We start from the raw sequence: 16415 nt of genomic DNA on the forward strand, positions 1-16415 counted from the left end.
ATGACAGGTTTGGCCCTATCACTAGGCAGATATGGAGTTGTCATTATGACAAGGGGCTGGCCTTGAAAAGCACTTGGAAGCTACAACTGGTCCAGAATGTGGCAGGTACAAAGTAGGTGTACTTTGAGGCATCAACATAACATCTGTAAGAGTCACGCTGGTTGCCAGTTGGCTTCTGGGGCAATTGAAGATCCTGGTAGTCACTTTTAAAGGCATTCATGATTCAGGACCTGATGTCTGTAGGACCATCTTCTCCCAATGAGATCTGCCCACTCGGAAAAATAGAATATTGTGTATTCTGTACATGTTCCTTTGATTAGAGATTGTCACCTACAGGGGCCATGGAAACATGCCTTTTCAGTCACTGCCGTCTGTTCTCTGGAAGTTTATTTTCTCCCATACCTATAACTTAAGATAATTAGTGGAGAAGAAGGTAGGGTGAGGATGAGATGAGTGACCTCCTCTTTATTGCTGTTCTTATAGCTCATTCATTTAGCCTTTTTTTTTCTCTAAAACTGCCACCCAAATGAAGAGAACAAGAGGCTTTTTTTTGCTTCTGTCATGGTCTGCTAACTTGGAGAAAGTAGACAGGCAAGTAGCAACAATAAGGAGAAGGAATAACAGGATTAAAAAATGCTTTGGGAAGCATAGCATCTGCCCTCTGGCTGAGTTCTTGGCCTTGGCAATTGCCCAGCAGTATGGATTTCTAATACAGGCTCTTCAGGAAGCTATGTCCTGGATGCACACACTTAGAGTGGCAACACTTAAGGACAGGCTTAAGGTTCTTGGTAATCTGGTTGTTCATTGCCTTCCCCACACAGGGACATTTGACACCTTTTAAAATACATTTTGGATGAATTTCCACAACATGATTGAGTAAAATGTAATTATGTGGTTTGTGGTTCAGCATGTTGTGGTAATCCAGCCATTGTCTTGCATATTGGGTGAGTTTGGCTCTTACATTTTGCCATAATATGGTTTATCACATGGGGCATAAATGTAGCAACCGTGTTTTTGTTCACCTGGGATTAGAGTTTAGCAGTTGGATGAACCTACCCTATAGTTGTCAGCCAAAAACAGAAAACCTTTGTTGGATATTAATTATTATTGTTCTTAATATGTCTGATGTGATGTTGCTTCCATCTTTCTAGTATTAAACTGTGTAAGTAATTGTATTTGGTTAGTCTACTTTATGTAAGTCATCATGACCATATAATGAGAAAGTAAAACAAACAAAATATCTTTAAAAAAACAGAGTTTTGAAGAGTAGTAGGATAGGAGACATCATAATTTCCATGAATGTACCTGACTTAAATCATTATACTTTATAAAATATTGGTCATTTTCCTTCCTATGAGCCCACAGAACAGTAGCTTTTCCAACAAAGGTACAGATGTTTGGGACCACGTTTTCCATGTTTGGAAATTGCCATCATGTTTTTTTTTGTTCTGGTGTCATATTCATGCAATAGTACATCATTTCGCAATGACAAATTATAGGAAGACATTAAATATTCCTTGAGCAAACAATGAGAAAAAAATCAAAGAGATTTTGGGTGGGCCAAGCTAAGGTTCAATTAAAACCAAATGTGATGACATTATCCTATCCTGTGGTACAATCTCCTTTTCATGACTAATAACCCCATATTTGGCAATCGCTATTTCGGGCTTATTAGCCAGAGAGAAAACATTACTAAGCTTGAAGTTATAGTTTATCTTAAAAAAAATGAATAAGTAAATTGGGACTCACCTTAACAAAGTCATAGTTCTAATGATCATATCATTAAACACACTTGAAGTTCTTTGTTGAAAGTGGGTGCTTTGTTGACAGCAGGTTACATTGGTGTGCCTGAGAATAAATAGATGTGGTGCTAGCAATCTGTTATTTCTATATAACATAAGAACATAAGCAGTGATCTGCTAGATTCAACTCCTCACCCATCTAGTTCAGCACTCTGTTTCCACATGGCCAACCAACCACACAAGGAAGCCCACTAGTTTCCCAGCAGATGGCTTTCAGAGGCAGTCACATTGCTATCAAGTCTAATAGCCATTGATTCCCATGACTTTCATGAATTTGTCCAACCCTTTTTGGAAGCCAGCCAAGCTGCTAGCCAGCACTACATTTCATTTTTATTATTTTTGTACTATTGTGTAAAATAATAATAATAATCCTTCTGTCTGTCCTGATTCCTCCAGGACTCAATTTCCTTGGGTGAGCTCTGATTCTAGCGTCTGGTTCTAGTATTTTGGGAAAGGAAAATAGTTTCTCATTATGCACTTTGTCATAAGCAAATTTGCTATTCAACTAGTCACACCTGGTGCCAAATCATTTATAAATATGTTAAAAAACACTGGTCCAAGGACCCCATTTTTTTCAATAGATAACAACAATCTCAGTGCACCCAAATTGAATTGCGACTGCAGGGATTCAAACCTTTTTCTAGAGGTACCAGTTCATACTCCCTTGGAGAAGAAAATGTAGCTTAAGGAGAACAGTTTTAACCAGGAGATTATGGGTTAGTGAGTTCTAAATGCCCACATCCTCAGCATTGTTGCATTTTCCTAATAACTTCTTAAAGACCCATAGGAAATCTTCACCACAGACTTCCTGCATCATATCTGCATCAGCCAAGCTGAATCAAGTCCTGCTGACAAAATTAAAGTTGGTTGAGGTTCAGACACGGCACTTACTCAGTCGGAGTATGTGGCTTTTTATCTTCCTTCAAGCACTTTCCCAAAGCACTCTTCTGGTTATCCACAGTACCATATTTATATTTAGCATGCCAGAAAATGTCAAACATTTGTCAGATTGTAAATTTGACAGTTGATTATGAAGAAAATTAAGTAAAAATACAAGTACAGTTCCTGGAAGTCTCCACCCCCACCCCTTTCCTGGTTGTTTTACTGTTTGCATTCCCTCTACATCTTTGATATTCTATGTGATGAGGACCTCTTTTTCCATCAGAATATTTTCCTACCAGATTATGATATTAAACTAAGAATGTTTTTAACATAAACTGGATATACAGGTGGGCTTAACAAAATTGATTAAAATTATGTTCACAACTTTGCTGAATACATCTGGATTTTTTGCAATTAGCCTGCCTGCCTGCCTGCCTCCCCATCATGTAAATTGAGTTGCTGATTTTACTATGCTAAAAACTCAAGTACAGTTATTATTTTTCAGAACTTCATTTTCTCCAAAATACCAATCTACCTTAACAGCAGCACTATCAGCAGCAGCAGCCAAATTCTAGCTGACTTGGGTGTGATGAATGTTATTTACACTTCAGTTTGCAGCTTTTCATACAATCTCATAAGAGAATAAATCCACACTTCCATGGAGGACTGTGCACAAGGAAGTCTGTGGCTGTTAAGCAAAGGTGTCAGACACATATGGGAATGTATTAATAAGGGTCACACCTACATTTTGAAGATTTACAAGTGACTATGAGAATGTGAGTGTGAGAGAGAAAAAGACCAGGACAATAAAAACAAAAAGCTTTAGATATGATTTAATAATGTGAAAGAGATATTATTAAATGCAGTTATTGTTTATGAACTTATGGAAGCCCACCACTAGAAATTTTTTATTTCCTTAGCCAATATAAATTTACTGTTAAAAAATACTATTGTTTTCTATGTAGGTTACCCTCACTGTAGGTTGTAGAAGGATCATTATCACTTATTGGATAGAGGCCATACAGACATCACTGATGATCACCTATCATCCTAATTGGATGTATATAATATTTGAAACAGAACAGTCCCAAACAAGATGAGATGTATCTAATGAAAAAAACAATTGTTATGAAGCTTTCAGTATTTGATATGAAATCATGCCAGATGAGCTGCTCAGGAAAATGGTGAAGTCTAGAAATACAGCAAAGGTTTCCTAAATATTGTGTTGATACTAATCAATCATAGTTTCTACCCCAATCCTCTCTGATATACAGCATATATCAACCAAAATTTTAATTAGGAAGTGAGGAACAGCAGCACAGCTCTCTCAGATCTAGAGGAAAGCTTTTTATTCAAGAACAATGGAATGTTGTTCTGACAGGACTTTGTGGAACTATGTATTGGTTCTATGTATATGTGTATATGTACGTATATACATACAGATACTGATGCTGTAAGATTTCTGTCTTTTCATTTGGAAACTTACAAGAGATGTATACAGTTCCAAGCACATTATAATCACAGAGCTTGTTCACTGACCCATTTCATCTCCTGTTTATTTTACGTGTGTGTGTGTGTGTTTATTGCTTTTGGAATCAGGTAGCTTTGTTTGAAGCTGGCATACATTTACTCAATACTTTATTAATGCTGTTCCCATGGTTTTTTGTTCAATAGGTTTAGATCACAAGACAAACTCAAACTTAACTCAAACAAGTGAGTTAAAAATGGTAAACACCTTTGTGGGATTGTCTGAGAAAACCCAGCCATACCATTTCCACTGAATTTATTAAGGATTGTAGGAATGTACTCTGAGTGATATTTTGAGCACATAAAGGAGTTGTTGTTTTTTTCCAATAGAAGTGGTATAGCTGAAAGCACATTACTAGTTACAGCCAACAGGTAGACAGCCTCATCAAATGGTAACTGGAAACTGAATTATGGTGGGAGGGAGTGAAAAAAAAAGGAGTCCACTCATATACTGTAGGGAGAGAGTTGGGTTTACTGTTATTAAGACCTTCATCTTTTTAGATTTCTATTTAAGGTTCACTTGCCTGAATTTCTATTATACATTGGAAACAAGACAAAATTATTAAAGCTTATAATGGAAGGAAGGAAGGAAGGAAGGAAGGAAGGAAGGAAGGAAGGAAGGAAGGAAGGAAGGAAGGAAGGAAGGAAGGAAGGAAGGAAGGAAGGAAAATTTGACAGCAATTTATCATATATCACCATTGAAATGGAAATATTCACCGGTAATAATAAGGAAAAAAAAGTAGCTTTCAAAGATAGCTTAGAGAGATATGAAAACAGAAAGAAGATGCACAGTTTGTTTGCATAGTTAATATATACCTATTTCAAACAATGCTATAATGCCCTAAACCTGGCCAATTAACCACCTAAAATATATGTCCAAGAAAAAGAAAGGACAGTGTTTCGAGTTCTGCCTTTAATGTGGAAATAGACAAAGTAAATGTTACCCTTTCTACATACATATTCAATGAAGTCATTTTTTGCAGTGGATCAAAAGATCTCAGGAAATGAAATTTATCCTTTCCTTCTCCAATCATGTCCCCTGAAAAACATTTCACCAATGGCTACCAACCCCTTGCCATTAAGCTAATAGGAAAAAAATCCTAAATACTGCCATATACAGTATTTTGTGATATCTTCACCACCACCTTCAGAGTCCCCACCATATCTGTAAAAAAATAATGAAAATCATAGGAACAACTTTACCTTCTACGTAACAGTCATTGCATGATTTTGGAACATTTCTTACTTTTCTCCCTTAATACCAGTATAGATTATTAGAACAGTAGTGTTATTGTTGTTGCTCCTGTTTATTAGATTTAATATTCTGCCTTTTTCTTCATCTAAGGTAGTATACTGTACATAACACTCCCTTCTCCAATTTAAATCCCTACAATATTAACCTTGTGAAATAGGAGTGAGAGAGATTGACTAGTCCAAAGTCACTATTGAACTTCAATGGCTGATGGTGCACTTTGAATTTGAGTTTTTCCAGTCCTTGTCAAACATCTTAACCACTTCACCACAGTCCCTTAGGGAGTAGGAAGGCCTAACGCTCAGGCCTAAGGCTCATCTCTCTAAACTATCATTCTCAATTTAATGTCTGTCCACCAAATGATTCTTCTAAAATTATACCAATAAAGTGGGATCTAGTAAATAGCACAGAATCAAATTGGAAGAGCCAGCAATATGCTTGGGGGAGGTGAGCGGTGATAGAAATTTGAAAAATAAATAAATAAATAAATATCGAATACTTCTCTGCCTGTATGTTGCCGAGTCAGTGGTGACACCTGGCAACTGCCTGGACTAGTCCATGCAGTTTTCTTGGCAAGATTTTTGAAGTAGTTTGACATTGCCACTTCATCCTTAGGGCTGAGAGAGAAGGACTGGCCTAAGATCACCCAGCTGGCTTTGTGCCTAAGGCAAGACTAGAACTCCCAATTTCTAGCCTGGTGACTTAACTACTACACCAAACTGGCTCTCAATACTGACATTTAAAGTCACAAGCATCATCGGTAAAGAGACCAAAGTCCCTTGAAAGATTATAGAGGAAATGTTTTCTAAAATTTGAAAGTTGTTACCTTTATATATTTTAGTTTATCACTGGCCAAGATTATTCTCCCTACCATGCAAGCCAAGACTAGATTAAAAAGTAAGATGTTTTTTTTTTTTTAATTTGGATCAACCCTACTCAAGGCTGCATTTGACCTGAAAGAGGCTTCTTCACTGAGATGACTATCTTCATTGCACAGGCTTGCCACATAATCTATTTTCATGAAGTACCTGTCTTATTGATTTGCTAGAATGCCAATAACTAACTTGAGGTTTGTTGGAGGGAAGAAGTAATCAGCCCTCATGAAAATTGATCCATACCACTCAGTTTAGGCAAGTAATTCTGTGAAACAGGAAATTAGCATTTGACCACAAAATTGTGACTTGCAATATTTTGATCACCTGCCATTTGAATCAGAATGGATAAGCACTCTAATCTGCTTCCTAGGGAGAATTGGTCATATTTGCAAATTTAGAGACTTTAAAGTAGCTATGAAGAGATGAAGGGAGATACAGGACATGTTTACCCACTCACCCTTACATATTAGTATATATCCCTTTTACACTCAGATTACTGGGTCCACCTACCCCAGAAGTGCAGAATCTGAAGGTCCAGTGCCACATTTGGTTCCCAAAAGTCTTATGTACAGTTCCAAATAAAGAATGTTCCAGAGAACACCCTTGGTCTGGCAGTTTTCAGTATACTCTAGACATGATGTTTGGGACAAACCAGGCCTGTTTCAGGTTCAGAACAGCACAACCCATTTCTGGTTTGGAAGATTAACTTCCTGAAAACCCCACCCAGAATGGGTAGTCCAGAAAAGAATTAGAATTCTCTGGAACATTCAGTTCCTTGAATTGTAGCTATTCAAAAAGTTATTAGTGATTTAAAACTTTTAAGATGCTAGAAGGGAATATTTTTAAATACTGTAAATGTGCAGTAATAATGATGTTGCTGTTGTTTTTCTTAGCATTTGTCCTGCTTAGCTGCAGGCTTGTTTTATACTGTGCTTGCCTAGTTCTTACAGTGAAGCTTATTAATGCATGATGCAACAGGGGGGGTTCTTTTTAGCTGGCTTATCACAATGCTGTCAGAGCTGAGAGCAAGCAACTGTCTGGCCTAAGGTCACCCACAGGCTGCTATGGCTAGGGAAGGACTAGAATCCCTACTCCTAGTCTAGTCTCTTATTCAGTACACCACAGTGTCCCTTTAAATAATGAGTAATAATGTTGTGTGTAATTAAATTCAACCTTTATTATATGCAAATTTAAACACAATTCAATGTCATTTATTTTTTTCATTATTCCACTTACAGTTTGAAGTTCATGTGCTACATTTCCCTCAGATACTGAAACAGTCCTCAGCACATTCTCTTTGTTTGAAATATGGTCTTTCACTGGAAAAATAAGGGACCTACTACAAGGTGCCAAATTCAATCTATTGCAATAGTTATTGCTTTATTTCCTAAAGATGCATTTATTCTGACCACATATCAATATTTGCTCAAAGCCCCAAAGCCAATAAAGTGGTAAGTAACACCACCACCAACAAATCCCATAAGGGGTTTTATGGTCTTTAACTGGAGCCTTACTCAGGAAGTTTATGCATACAAACCATGTGCTGTATCAGTAATAAAAACTTCTTCTCCCATATGCTCAAGTTTACACATTGAACAATAAACCTTAGAATTCAGTACAAGTGTTGACGTTATTAAATCTCATGTCCACACCTTCCTTCCATTGTTCAAGCAAGGTAGCCATCCTGTTTCTTATAGACGCTTGATAATATTCAGCACTTCTGAGTATGTATTCATTCATATATACACTTCTGCTCTTGTTCTCCCAGTCATCATAAACCCCATGCTATTTCCCCAATTACTCCAAAAGCCTATCTTCTCCTAAAACACTTTCACCTGCAGATTATGGTCAACCTAAAACTGGTTTAGGTGATTCATGAGGTCTTTCATGTCCATCATCTTTTATAACACAAGGCAGTGAATACTATAATTAGAATGATATAGAGCCTATTTGCTAGCAATGTGCTCATACTACACACAAAAAGGAAGAGTGCAGAATCTCTTCTTAAAATATTTATTCTTTGATGGCCTAGAATTTAATTCTAAAAAGATTACTGTAATTATTATACTTCATAGGTTTTACCTTGCTGTATTTAAAATTTTAGAAGAAATTATCCTCCTGTACTTGATATGTCATGATTAATCCATTAGCACATTGTTAATCCTGCAAGTAGTACATTTTCAAATACCAGTATGATTAAACAAGGAAAAGGACTGCCTATCATTTTCAAAGTGTCTTTTAGTGTAATGTATTTATATTAGTCCAATCCTTTACGTTGCAGCTGAAATTATATCTGAGGACAAGGACAGATAGAGCAGGACAACAGAATTATTTCTTCTCATCTGTGCACTGATAATGAACATCTGCAGAAGGAACCTGCAGTGAGGTGAGATGAATATCTAGCAATATGTATGTGTGTCTCTCTCTCTGTGTAAGTTTGTGTGTGATTGTTTTCTGCATGTAACAGAAATCAACATAATACCTGCATCACAGAATTAATCCTGACATGGCTGCCTGAAATGGCACATGCTCATTGAATGTCAGCAGCACCCTATGTTATAGACATAGGTGACATGCTTCCTGGTCATTAACTCTTATATTGGCCTAGTTCCTTACAAATGGTGGAAAAAGCCATTGATTGCCAGACTGACTGGCTTTCAAACATGGAACAAGTTATCATATTGTCATATCAAAATAATTTCACATCGCATATGGTGTACTACCATCAGTTCAGAGTTTGTATCAAGAAACTTTGAAATGAATCAGCAGTGGCCTGTAATTGAAAAACACAAGTGAAAAAGCTTGGGCTTCAACATGAACAGATTAGAGTTTACCAGACAGATCTGTCACTGTTTGTAATGATTGCCTATTCTGACATACTCAGTCTCACAAGGGGATTCTTTATGAAAACTGATTTATTGAAAGAATAGTATGCAAATACGAAGAAAGCTGAGAATGAGCAAAAGCGCGCCAAATACAAACTAAAAATCCTCGCTTCAAAACCAGCCCCGCCCTTCCTCCCTCCTAGCAACCATCCCCTCCCAGGTGTTAGCAACCGTTACCCACATCGGCCTGAGAAAGTAACCTTGAACAGAGTCACTAACCCAAACATACATTCCACAGTTGCAGTAAGAAGATTACAGCCTGGCACAGCTGGAAATTTCCACCCCGCAAACATGGGTTAGAAAAGTGACGTGCGAAACGTTACGATGTATACAGAACATTGAAACGATGAACATGACACTGTTGTTCTTACTGTAGAATCTTTAGCAACTGACCCAATTTTGAAATGGTATACAAAGGGTTCTAAAAATTGATTAAGAACAATAAAATTTAATTGATGGCTAATTCAGTCATATATTTTAAAGTAGTAAATGAAACAATGATCTAGTATTATTTACTGGGGTGTAATTTCAAACAGTTGTTTTTGTAAATATTAAATATATATATTTATATGTAAACAATACAGTAAAATAATGTACCATATATACTTGCAGATTTAGCCATCTGCAGACACTCATATTTTTAACCAAAATACTATGAAAAATGTGCTACCTGCAGAGAAGCCAACCCTCAATTTTTTTGTATGTTTTAATTTTCACAATTGAGAATTGGCTTATCTATCAGTGGCACATTTTTCATGGTATTTTGGTTAAAAAATTGAGGGTCTGCTTATCTACAGATGGACATATCTGCAAGTATATATGGGATATATGGGTACTTTAAAAAAAGTATTACTGTATATATTTGTGGATAAATCCATCCATGGATAAGCCAAACCCAGTTTTTTGGATATCTTTTGGAACCTAAAATTCTCAGCTTATCCATGAGTATATATGCCACTTTCATGAGCACAAGGTAAAAAAAGGATTATTGGATAAATTTAAAAACAATCTCCTAAGCAGTTTGACTGAATGAATCAAGTCCAAGTGCATTAATAATATTGACTTCAATGCATGGATAAGTATAAGCCACATTCACCCATGATAGAGCCACCAGTTGCAATCATGCCCAATCTTTATCACAGTGGACACAAGAACTTTCTGTAGTATTATTGTAAATTAACCATGCTTGTGATTTGTACTGTTGATTGATTGCCTATGTATTGTCGCACCTCTTTCAGGCTCCCTCAAAGTTAGATCTTACAGAAGTTTCAGTGAAGAAAGCAGGAGGAAACCTATTCTTCACTTCTCAAACCTAGCCTTTTCTCTGGAGGAAGAGAAAGAACAGGTTTGTTTGTTTGCTTGTTCGTTTGTTTGTCTTCAAAGAGAAAAACAGAGGAAGAATAATGTTGAACTGGTCCCAATGAGAAAAGGGAGAAGAATGGCCACTAGGATGGTTAGCTTTATTGGCTAGATTAATATTGCCACAGATGACTGGAGTTTATATACAGAGACTTGAAAAACTGAATGGCAAATGAAATAATTGCTGAAAATAACATTCCTGTTTTGCTGAACGCTCTGGAAGGCAAAACATACAGTTGATTAAGAAGCTTAACTGCCCATAAAAAGGCCCTTTCAATAATATACCAACAGAAAAAGCTCAAAAATGAACTGTGCTGATTTATTGATAGAAAAGATTTGTTTATGGGAAAAAGGGAACCATGATATGTAATTTGGGAGAGTGGAGATGGTAATTACTATGTTTGTAACAGCTGCAAAGAAGATCAGAAGTTGCTTCTTTAGATATATTTTTCTTTCTTTTTTGTTATCTTTCACTTTTTCTTTTAGACTTTCTTTTTCTTTTCCTACTTTTTCTTTTATGTTTCTGTAGTTTTTTAAACCTGTGTAAAATCTTCTTAGAGAGCCAGTTTGGTGTAGTGGTTAGGGCACCTGTCTAGAAACTGGGAAACTATGAGTTCTAGTCCTGCCTTTGGCACAAAGCCAGCTGGGTGACCTTGGGCCAGTCACGTTCTCTCAGTCCTAGGAAGGAGGCAATGGCAAACTACTTCTGAAAAACCTTGCCAAGGAAACTGCAGAGACCTGTCCAGGCAGTCTCTAAATAATGGACACAACTGAAAAGATTAAAAAAAAACCCTTCTTATAATTAAAATTACTTTAAAAAAATGAACTGTACTGTCATTGTGGCAGAGGTTCATACATAACAGCTCTACACAGATTTAAAGGGGTAACTATAGAAAATGCAGTACAATGGAACATATTTACAGAGCCTGTTCCTCAAAAAAAAGCAAAGCATTTGTTAAAATTAAACAAGCAAGCCATTACTTAAAAGGCATGCCGTGGCTCCTGCTCTAAATGAAGAGTTTGATAATGAAAATGAAACAAGGATATCTAACTTGGAAATCTGTAGAATAAGATGTGAAATAAAACCAATACTCACATTGGAAGATTAGATGAAAATAGATTTCATCTATTCTTCTATTTATTTTATCCCTGATGATCTATACTATATATTACTGCCACTTATTTGTTCTCTTGGATTTATGAACAAAGGTCAATGCTTTCAATGTAAAGTGCAACTCTTCCTCCTTTTACTGCCCTCCTCCAGAAACTCTGGTCCTTGCTATCAAATTAATAAATCAAAACCTCAATCCCACCCCAAAGCATAAAAAATATAAACACTATGTAATCATATCAAGACTGCCAGATGTTACCATCTGTGCCAAAAGCCTGATGGAAAAGATTGGCTTACTAATATTATCTGAAGGGGTACCAAGATGGGGGGCCCAGAGACCTCATCTAGTTCCTCAATATCTGTAGGTCTGCTTTATTCCAATTATGTCTGCCCATCTTATTACATCTAGTAGGACTGGCACGCTCCTGGTTCCATTAATAAAACTAGGTCATCTTGTGTGACATCAAAGATGTTCATTTTCTGTTGCTATCCCTATTCTTTGGAACAGCATTCCTCCCACCCCGTCCCTCAGTTTGCATGGACCAAGCCTTTCTGTCATTTAGGGACATTTTAAAAAGATGCCTTTTCAGCTGGCCCTGGCACAGAGAAGGGTTATCACTAAGGATCCATCCCTTTACTTCATATAGGGAAAGGATACTCAGCACTCCTTTCTGCTAGAATGTAGGGCAGGCCTATGTGGTCAGCACAGGACAACAGGGGTTAAACCACCTCTTTTGAATTGGACTTGAATTCTATCTGCAGCTAATGCAGTGATCAAATCACTACTATTGTACTACTAAACCTTCTTGTTCCTATTAGCAGTTAGACCACTGCATTTTGGACTAACTGAAGTTCCTGAGTCATCTCCAAAGGTGGTCCCATATTATATGGTTATGAGGGCACCAAATACTGTCATAAGGTTTTCCCAGTGCAGAAAGAACTATATGTGATGTGCCTGCTGAAGGTCCTCTGACTACAGCCTCCAGCTGCTGCTCTGTTAGGAGTTGTTATTCCAGAAGGACTCCAAGTCATAGAACCGCTCCTTCAAGGGGAATGTGATTCTGTTCAAAGCTAAATTCAGCAATGGAACTGAGCCAGATCATTTACCTACAAACAACTCTGTCCTGCTGGGATTCAATTTAAGCTCTAGCATTTCAAGGTCATCAGGCGCTAGGTAATGATCCCACACAGCGTGGGAAACAGATAACGTTTCAGCAACTAATCTAAGTTTTTAAATTCAGAATTCTAAGAATCTCATTTACAGGCCATCAGAGGCTCTTCAAATATCCTATGGGTGAATAGGATCTTATTCTTGTGTAACTTTTAATCAGTTCTGCCTTTGGTTCCTTATATAAGTGCTTTTTCACCTGGCCATTACTTGAGCTTGTACTGTCTGCCTCTTCTGTTTCCTCAGACTGGGCAGGGATCAGTTTCCTTTCAGAATCAGATGAAAAATAATATATTTTAGATACATCTTCAAATTTAGATGTTAAGGTATCCCATACAATCACTGAGAGAGTAAAATAGATCACAGCTCAGATCTGCTGCCAAGGATTCCTTAGACACAACAGTGGTGTACAAATGTGAAATTAAGATTAGAATTCTTTGTTAGATAATTCAATGTGAATTCTAGGATTTTACATTTATTCACTCCTAAATAACATTATTGCATTAGGACAATCCTTCTGGGATTGTGTTTAAGAATACAGCACATTTTACATCAGAGCTATTCACTAATGTGACATTAGGGATATTTTATTATTGTTTGCAGGCCACACAGTGAATAACAGGGGACTATAGGATCAAAACATATTACAGCAGTGAAAAGAGGCAACCTTCACATTACTCTGCAATGTTAGTTTACCCTCTCATTCTTTGTGAACTCCATGGAATTTTAGTTCAACATTGTAAAGTATCCTGTAATATATCATAAAGTAATTCACTAGTGTAATTAAGTATATGACATAAACTTTTGTTTGCAAAGCTTTTAATGGAAATTTTCACATTATAAATGCAGTGTGGCTAGCAACAAAGCTCTGGAATACTCGTATAATAACTAAGTCATTTATAAGAAATGAATTCTCTCCACAGAGAGAGAAATAATTGCCTTTGCTATAAAACATATGTATTTTTGTTTCTTTGTTGTGAATCACTCACATATCTATACTACTTTCAACACTATGTACTGTAGTTCCCCTTTACTACAGAGTCACTGTAGTATTCTTTGAAGGATTGGTGTGCATATAATACAACAGTCTTCCCTACTGGATTAAGACTTCCATCATCCCCAGTACCATCAACTTAAGTTGGAAAAGGCTGCAGTGCATCATGTGGTCAAAGCTAAGGTTCAAATAAACTTGTAATTTGCAGAGAAGAAGGAAAAGAAGGCTATTCCTCAAATAAATCCTAAATTTAAAAAAAGTTAGAGAAATTTTAAGAAAACAAACAAAACCACTATATGGGATGTTTTATTACCTAAGAATGTATAGCATGTATCATATATTAATTACTACATTTAAAGACACACTAATTTCTAAAATTAAATGGGGGGGGTCTAGCAGAAGGTGATCTAAATCATGGTTTGGTGAGAAGTGTAAAGAAGCTAACGACACCTTAAAACTTATATTTTTTTATTGCTGTTGAATGGACTTCATGAACAAAAGGAAAGCATAAAATTAATTGTGGGGTAGGGGGAAGGAAGCTCAGAAAGATTTTGGAGACAACTGATCCAAGCCTTCAAATTTAATGATTGTATTACATTTTGAAATATTGTATCTGGCCACATGAAAGGTGATGATCAAAATAAGAAATTTCCATCTCTGCCTCTGTGTAGCAAGTTTATTATAGATCCATCTATACATAGAATAACTCCTAAACAGGCACAGGAAGATTTTCCAGATTTATCCCCTGTTACACCAACTGAAACTGCTAAATTTGTATCAGGTGATAGTATCCCACCTGAGCTGCTAAAATTGAATACTGAGTGGTGGGCACAAGTTTTAGTGGTTTTGTTCATAGCTAGTGTACATTGAAAATACCCATAAAATGGAATACCTCTATTATTGTTACCATATTTAAAAAAGGAGACAGGTTAGAGACCCCACTAACTGTTGTCTGATCAGTTAATATTTAATATAGTAGTAAGCTCCATGAAAGATATTTATTTTGTAAACTAGTGGAATGAATTAAACAGAAAAGCCTACTTGTTGAGCAGCAGGCTGAGTTAGGATAAGAACATTAACCATGGCCCACTGCTTGGTTTCAAATAAATACCATGCTAGGACTTAGAGCAGTGATGGTGAACCTATGACACATGTGTTAAAGGTGACATGACACAACATTTTGGGTGACACGTCAGTGTTCACCAACACCTGACAACACTATTATCCCTGTTTGAGTTACCAAAGAAACTGAACAAACAAAAGGCACTGCATCTCCACCCACCCACCTATCTCCCCCTCATCTCTGCCCTTTTGGCCACCCAAAATTGGATTGTATTTTTTAAAAATAAATGAATATGTAAATAATTGTTTCTCTTTTGTTCAGGGGGAGAGGTGTGTGACACACCAGCAGAGCCAAGTCAGGCATTTTTTGAATTTTTGACAGGCCGAGCCCAAAAGGTTTGCCATTGCTGACTTAGAGCCATGAGAGGCTGTTCAGTCAGGAATTCTAAGGAACTTATTTCTGGTTCTACAATGTCCCAAGCTCAGTCCTTGGGGTGAGGCTGGTGTGGCATCATTAAATCTCAAGTGCTAATGACATGTATTAGTTATTAGCTTAAATTAAATCTCAACTGAAATAATTTGGCTGCTTTGATTCTTCAAGGTAAAGTCTAGTCTTCCGGTAGCAATCACCTAACTATGCCCAAAAGTATGGTAGACTTTCACAAGATGCACTGATCTCAATGAGTTTTGAACAAGCAAAGTCATTCTTTAAGCAATATGGCAGAGATATTGATCTTCAAAGTTATGATAGCCAGGTTCCACCTCACTTTCTCCCACTGAGACCAGAAAACAGCACTGTTTTTACATTGGCCCGCTATAATGCTCTTCCATCTGCTCTCTTGTAAGTCAAGCTTTGCAACATTCCTAAAGAACAATATTTGTGTATGTGATGGGAGGTTGAAACTGAGAGCCATATACTGCTATGCTGACTCTTTTATAGAGACATTCAGGCTATATCTATTTCCCTGATTTTGTTGTTTATTCATTTAGTCGTTTCTGACTCTTCGTGACTTCATGGACCAGCCCACGCCAGAGCTTCCTGTCAGTCGTCAACACCCCCAGCTCCCACAGGGACGAGTCCGTCACCTCTAGAATATCATCCATTCACCTTGCCTTTGGTTGGCCCCTCTTCCTTTTGCTCTCCACTCTCCCTAGCATCAGCATCTTCTCCAGGGTGTCCTGTCTTCTCATTATGTGTCCAAAGTATTTCAGTTTTGCCTTTAATATCATTCCCTCAAGTGAGCAGTCTGGCTTTATTTCCTGGAGGATGGACTGGTTTGATCTTCTTGCAGTCCAAGGCACTCTCAGAACTTTCCTCCAACACCACAGTTCCAAAGCATCTATCTTCCTTCTCTCAGCCTTCCTTATGGTCCAGCTCTTGCAGCCATATGTTACTACGGGGAACAACATGGCTTTAACTATGCAGACCTTTGTTGTCAGTGTGAGGTCTCTGCTCTTGACTATTTTATCGAGATTTGCCATTGCTCTTCTCCCAAGG

This window comes from Candoia aspera, chromosome 5, assembly GCF_035149785.1.
Source record: "Candoia aspera isolate rCanAsp1 chromosome 5, rCanAsp1.hap2, whole genome shotgun sequence".
In the NCBI taxonomy this organism is placed as follows: Eukaryota; Metazoa; Chordata; class Lepidosauria; order Squamata; family Boidae; genus Candoia; species Candoia aspera.